The sequence below is a fragment of the Xyrauchen texanus genome, chromosome 36 (assembly GCF_025860055.1).
Source record: "Xyrauchen texanus isolate HMW12.3.18 chromosome 36, RBS_HiC_50CHRs, whole genome shotgun sequence".
NCBI classification, from domain to species: domain Eukaryota; kingdom Metazoa; phylum Chordata; class Actinopteri; order Cypriniformes; family Catostomidae; genus Xyrauchen; species Xyrauchen texanus.
Genome location: NC_068311.1, coordinates 36,387,763 through 36,394,762, shown reverse-complemented (window position 1 = coordinate 36,394,762; position 7,000 = coordinate 36,387,763). Strand labels below are relative to the sequence as shown.

Here is a 7,000-nt window from a genome sequence, read left to right as displayed (position 1 = left end):
ATAAAAATAAATACAACAAATGACCAATTCACCCCTAGGCCCATTTTATCATGACAATCCTGTATAAATTAAACTTAAAATGTATCAAATGAGGAATTCACTCTCAGGCCCATTTTGTCCTTACATTCTTGCAAAAATAACTCCATGTCATCCCTGAACACAAAATGAAATAGAAAGAGCTCTCTGGAAGCTTCTGACTGTTCCAGGAGATTGTTGCGGGCCTTTTCCTTTTCATCTTCATTCATTCGAATGAAAAGAGGCTCTTCCACTGGACCTCTGAGCAGATGGCTGTTGGAATGGAGCCATTTCACAGCTTCTTTCATGTGCCGGATTATTGGGAGCTCCTTCATTACAGAATATTAAAGGAAAATGTGACTTTATAAATGTGACATATAAATGTATTATATGTTAAGAGATTATATATATACATATATATATATATATACACACACCTCCTCACTGCTGCTAAGCGTAGCTTGTTCTTCACATGGAAGGGACTCTTGTAGGGTTTCTGCACTGGAATATATATATCTTGGTTAATTTAAAATTGATCAGAAGAGGGTGCAAATGTAACGGTGGGCTGGAGTAAATGTCCAGTATCTACCTTTCAGAGAAAACCCCAAAGTTCTCCAGAAGAATAAGAGCCCACCATCTCCATATGTTTGGAAAGTCGCACTGGAAGACAAAAATAGAGAAATCTTGATATTTCAAATGCTACAACATCATAAAGGTCAATTACTTGAACTGGTAATTACTTACAGATGTAAAATCAAAGGGTGCTCCCAAGACAAGATGTAGAGCATACTGGAAAACAGCAAAAATTAAGGAACATTATCTCTGTAAACGTCAGATTAAAAAAATTCTTCCTTGTTCCGTATTTAACAACTTTAAAAAATTTAAATAAAAACACCACCACACCAATCATTTGTTTAATTATATCAAAACTATGTCTCACCATCAACATGAAGACTCCACAGTCTACACCACCAATCTGTTGGGGGATATCCTAAAAAAAAAAGCATGAGTTTATTAAGGGTTTGACACTTCAGCAGTCCAAACTTTAGCAGACTTCTTTATCACCGCAAAGACCATTTACAACACACAAAAATGTATCGAACCATCCGTAGATTTTTTTTTTTAATACAATAAAGTATGACAACATATTCAAGCTTCAATAAGATGATAAAGTTATGCACAAATTAAATATTTAGCAGATAAACGCTGAACTTAATATATGCGATAATTTTTCACAACATGATGTCAAAAACGTTAGACAACATTACACAACTCACCATGCTCTCCGCCATGCTTGTCTCATTGTCAATAACTCCGCCCCTCACTTCAGGTTCTGGCGCTGGGGTTCTGAAACTGGTGGTGCTGCGGGTCTGCAGCTGGATATATCTCCTCCCAGCACATATCCCAGTTGTGTTTTTCTTGGCTTGTGTGGAGGTGAGTGGTGATGAACAAAAGACTAAGCTACCAGTGCCTCGACTTTACAGCTAATTAGCCAAAAGACAAATATAGTTAACTTGTGTCTTGCTAACATGCATGACTCATGAGCTACTATACACAAATCCGGCGAAACACGGAAGTAAAGCAGCGCCGCCATTACTGCGGGCCTTGCTGCTGCGGAAGTAGCGTGTTGTTCTCGTAGGTGGCTGTAGCAGATGTTAGCTGTACTGTACAAAATGTTATTTTTATTTAGTTTTTTTTGTACGTATGCTGTCCAGTGATGCCGGGAAGAGCGTGTTGTGTGGTTGGCTGTTTTAACAACAGCATAAAACTACAGGCCTGGAGTAAAACCGTTTGTAAAATTCACGAACCTTTGTTGCACATTGACTGCCCATGTTTACGGCCATACTGGTTGCACAGAGTTCCTGGTGGAGCGGAGGACCAAGATGTGCGTCAAATGTGGATGAAACACATAAACCGAGATGGCTACAGGACAAACAAGAATACTGTGGTAAGTTTGGCTCTGACTGTTCAATTTCTTAATGCCACAGATTGCATGCAGTGGGTGTAACATACAGTGAAACAGCGCTAGCTAAGTTTGCTAGCAATATCTTGTGCAGAAAGTGCAGAGTGCTAGTGCTGTCTTGTTTACACTTATTTGAGAAGTACTTTTACCACCAATGCATCGCTCATTATGTATTCATCTTCGTTACCACTCTAAGGTGTGTGGGATACATTTTCCTGACGGACAACCTACAAGAGAAAACCCCTATCCTGTGTTGTTCATGGGTTATGAATGTCATGTAAGTAGTAGCCATTTTACTATATTAATATTTTGTATATATTTATACATATAATATGTATATATTATAAATATAATATATACATGTATATTATGTATATATTATATAAAAATATATGTTGCACATATTACTTGGATAGCCATATTATTGCATCACATTTCGTTCATTTAAGTATGCTTGATTGTCATGTTTAACTAATGCACCTCTCTTCTTTTTTTCCCTTTAGGTAACACCAGCTAGACCTCCCCAAAAGAAGATGTCTTCAGCCATTACACCAGAACTCAACCACTGAACCTGAAGCTATGGAAACAGATGTGGATGTCGGGAATTTGGAGAATATGCCTCTGCAGACATGTGATGTCGGAACCCAGTGGCCAGATCACATAGAGCACAACAACAGTTTCAACTGCGGTAACAAGCCGATGAAGGACTGTGGGACTCAAACAGATCCAACACCGTCAGTATCAGCACATAATTTAAATAACAAAGACTTTATATTTTATACAGGTTTATGTGCTGACAGTTTCTGGCAACTTTTGCAAATCTTGTCGACTTTTTTCTCACAAACACTTAATACCAAATTGGCCCTCCATGAACAATTTTTGCTTGTTTTAATGAGACTCCGTTTGGGGCTATTGTTTACTGACTTGGGTAAACGATTTGGGGTCAGTAGAAGCACGGCATTTGAAATATTTACATTTTGGAGACCAATACTTGCAAGATTCATGAGGGAAAAGGTGATTGCTTGGTTGCCCAGGGATACACTGAACAGAATCAGGCCCAAGACATTTCACAAAAACTATCCTAAAGCCACATGCATCATTGACTGTACAGAGGTCTTTGTACAAAGGCCAAAGAACTTAAGAAAAAGATCACAAACTTACAGCAATTACCAAACATCATAACACATACAAACTGCTATACTGTATAGCCCCCAATGGCGATGTCATGTTTGTATCAAAGCTTTTTGGTGGAAGGGCCAGTGATAATTTCATCACAAAGAACAGTGGTTTTGTTCATCACCTGATCCCTGGTGATGAGATTTTAGCAGATCGCGGATTCACCATCATGGATATATTGCCTCCAGGAGTGAGTCTAGCTCTTCCTGCATTCACACGTGGACGTAAGGAGCTGTCTGAACACGAGGTGACATCCACACGTCGCCTAGCTAATGTCAGAATTCACATTGAGCGAGCAATTCGAAGGCTGAAGGGTTTTACGATTTTGTGTAATGTTATGTCTGGTAGGTTGCAAAGTGTTGATGAGATTGTAAGTATTTGTGCAGGGTTATGTAATTTGCAACCTCAGTTAATCCGTAACAGTACTGAATGAATAAGAAACACCAGAAATGTGTGTGTGTGTGTGTGTGTGTGTGTGTGTGTGTGTGTGTGTGTGTGTGTGTGTGTGTGTGTGTGTGTGTGTGTGTGTCTCTCTCTCTGTCTGTGTGTGTGTCTGTCTGTGTGAGTGTGTCATGGGCTAAGTTGTCATGGGAAAGTGTGAGTGTGATTATGGTTATTATTGTATAGATTATGTCCTTAGGTTAAAGAAGGTCACAGTATACCAAATATGAATTTGTATTTCAACAGAAAATCTAACAAAGCAACCAACAGTTTCAGACAGCAATTGCAAATAGTTAAAATGTACAGGTTTAAACTGTAAACAAATGTCGAACTCTTAATATGTGTATTAAGTTGCCATAACAATGCAATGCAGTTAAAATGTACAGTTGTAAACCGTGAACAAATGTCGAACTCTTGATCTGTGTATTAAGTTGCCATAACAATGCAATGCAGTTAAAATGTACAGTTGTAAACAGTGAACAAATGGCGAACTCTTGATCTGTTTATTACCACTAAGTTGTCATGGGAAAGCACATTAAAGTGTAATAGCTACTTGAGCCCACAAATTTTCATGACCCCGTGTGCAATTCTTGTTGCTACTGCTGGTAGTAGATGCTGAAAGTACCCCCTCTTCAGGTGGCAGATTTTGTTCATTGTCCACTCTTCGTTGTAGGGTACATCTGTAATCACATGTTCATTTGGGGTCCACACCATAAATTTACAATTCTTTTTTTTTTGCACAGTGCATTGCCACCTGGACCTGATAGTAGTACCCTAACCCAGATGCTGTTTCCCTCAGAACGTACTTTCCATCATTCAATCTAACATCGTATTTTTTAGAATCTATCATTTTTTGCAGACTGCCACCATGTGCTTCAAGCTTTTTTGGTGTGGGACACTTAATCTCAAGAATAGTATCTGTGTCAATAATTCCATCGAGACTGGCACCAAGCCAATTTTCTTCATTATGCACAACCAGGCCTGTAGTCTCCACTACAAGCCCTGTTGTCTGCTCGAAACATTGTCTAGCCAAAGGCTCAGCTTGTTGACCGTAACTAGTAGCCTCATTTCCAGAAAACCTTGTGTTAAGTTTTCTTTCTACCCAGTTTGTTGGGTCTGTCTTTTTTGGTACCTCAGATGCCTCACTACTGGTTATTCTAATTTTTCTCTGGTCCAGCCACAGCTGACTATTCTGGCCCTTGGTCTCCGTTTCTAATCTCTGCCTGTCCTGTTCCACACACTGTATGTAATTTTTAAATGTTGTGTTGCAAAGTGTGCATTTTTGTTCTGCACACATTGTGTGCTCTTTGGGTGGACCTGTTTCAGTGTGTGCAGTGTGTGGTTGAGCAGTCAACACATGATGCAAGATAGTTCCAGGAACCATAGATAAGCCAACCATGTCTGGTGCTGAAAAATGTGCAATAACATTTTCATCTGTCAGAAATTCAGTAGAAATTACACTCATGGAATTACACTCTGGGGCCACTGCGTTGCGTTTGCATATTTTCCACTGTCTCTGGCACTACATTGTCACAAGTGGAGCTGTTCCAGCACATGCTGTGTCTGTGCAGGCCAAGCCTGTGAACCCTCTTGTTGTCGCATCTTTAATTTTGTACAGTAGCCCTGCTGTATGGCTACAGCACTTCCCTCGGCCGGCCATGCAGTCACACACTACCTCGAGAACTTTGCAGTTTTCTCTCTGTATTGTTACTGACACATTATGGTACGAGTTCACTGCCTGTGAAAACCTCACGACACCTTTTAATGTGATGAGCTCATCTGCAATGGTATGCAGTATCTGGCCAATCCATCCGGAGCTCATGTAATTCTGACCTTCAATCAATGCTTTAGTTTAGGTTCTGAAGCTCATAGCATGCCAGATGATTAATAAAATAATCTTGAATGCCTGTAAGAACATGTATTTTATTGCTACAACTGGTCGTGGCTTAAGTTATTTGCAACTTGTGAATAGGGTTGCCAACTTCAGAGAAGAAAAATGTGGGACAATTGTTGTTCTTTACAGGAAAATAAGGGACACTCAAAATATTTGTACTGTATCACACAGTATATGTCATTTCAGGTTCGTATGCGTTTAAAATTTTCTTTTTTTAAACACAAAAGTTTAAACATTTGTTTTGCTTAACCTATTTATGTACAATTTAACTGTAAATCGAATTTTAAGATCACACAAAAAAGTCACATTACACAAACCATACTTCAAAATAATACCATTTATCTGAAATAGAAAGCTTTTGTAACATTATACACTATATTTGAAAGAAATTAAAGAAAATAATAGCCTACTTTTATTCAGCAAGGACGCATTAAAGTAATCAAAAAGTGACCACAGACATTTATAATGTTACAAAAGTTTTTTTATTTCGGATAAATCTACTTTGAATCTTCTATAGAAGATTCAAAGTAGATTTATCCTAAATAAAACATTTATTAAATATATTCATCAAAAAATCCTGACTTTTTAAAAAGAAAACATTAATAATAATCAGAAATGTTTCTTGGGCAGCAAATCACATCAGCATATTATTCCCTCGGGAATATGAATGTTTTCTTGCGTGGCTGGATGTTGAGTTTGGATGGTCTGATGCGCGTGAGTGTGGGCTGTGATGGATTATGACCGCTGTCGTGATCATTCTCAAGTGTCGTGTTGCTGGTGTAGTCAGTGGTTAGATCAGCGTAGCAGTCTATTTAATCGGGACAAATAGGCCCAAAACACGGGACGTCCCGCCTAACTCGGGACAGTTGGCAACCCTACTTGTGAAGCTTGTGAACATATTAGCAACACAGCTAGTAATGACAGCGTTCGGTTTTATTGTTGTCATCAATTAATACACGTCTTAATTACATTACATTACATTACATTACATTTGGCTGACGCATATTTTACATTAATACATTATGTTGTCAATAAATTACCATTATCTGTAAGTTTTGGCCACTGCCCCTACATCATCTACCCAATGTAAACCAGACATTTTATTTCATGAGCAGGATCCGCTTTCATTGAAATATCATTAGAGGGCCGTCACCGTCACACTTCGCAGGCCCGCAGTAATGGCGGCAGGCAAGATGGCGGCGCATAGAGTTCGCGGCGGATTTGTGTATAAGCTAATGTAATAAGTTAGCTAAAGTTTAGCTAAGGCAATATATCATGGCCATACAAGCTAATGTGCTGTGTACTTAATGGAGACACTAAAGGTGAATACAGTAAAATGTGTGTCTAATTACGTCATAACAATCGCCACATTGATATGCAAATTAGGTGTTAACTAATTAAAATGCGCTAATTTGCATACATGTTATGTATTCCAATAACACCAAGTGAATTCAAACGATTTATTGCCTGTGCAAAATAAACCAATTATTAGTGAAACTATGTCCCTCTCC

At 38.6% G+C, this 7,000-nt stretch overlaps 1 long non-coding RNA gene across 1 annotated transcript; it reads right to left on the bottom strand.

Moving 5' to 3' along the window:
- Nucleotides 1-258: 258 nt before the first annotated feature.
- Nucleotides 259-1,400, bottom strand: LOC127629883 (uncharacterized). The gene is made up of 3 exons (XR_007968814.1): nucleotides 1,293-1,400; nucleotides 605-675; nucleotides 259-344 (listed from the first exon to the last, which is right to left on the bottom strand). It is a non-coding gene; the product is annotated as an uncharacterized LOC127629883 (long non-coding RNA).
- Nucleotides 1,401-7,000: the final 5,600 nt, after the last annotated feature.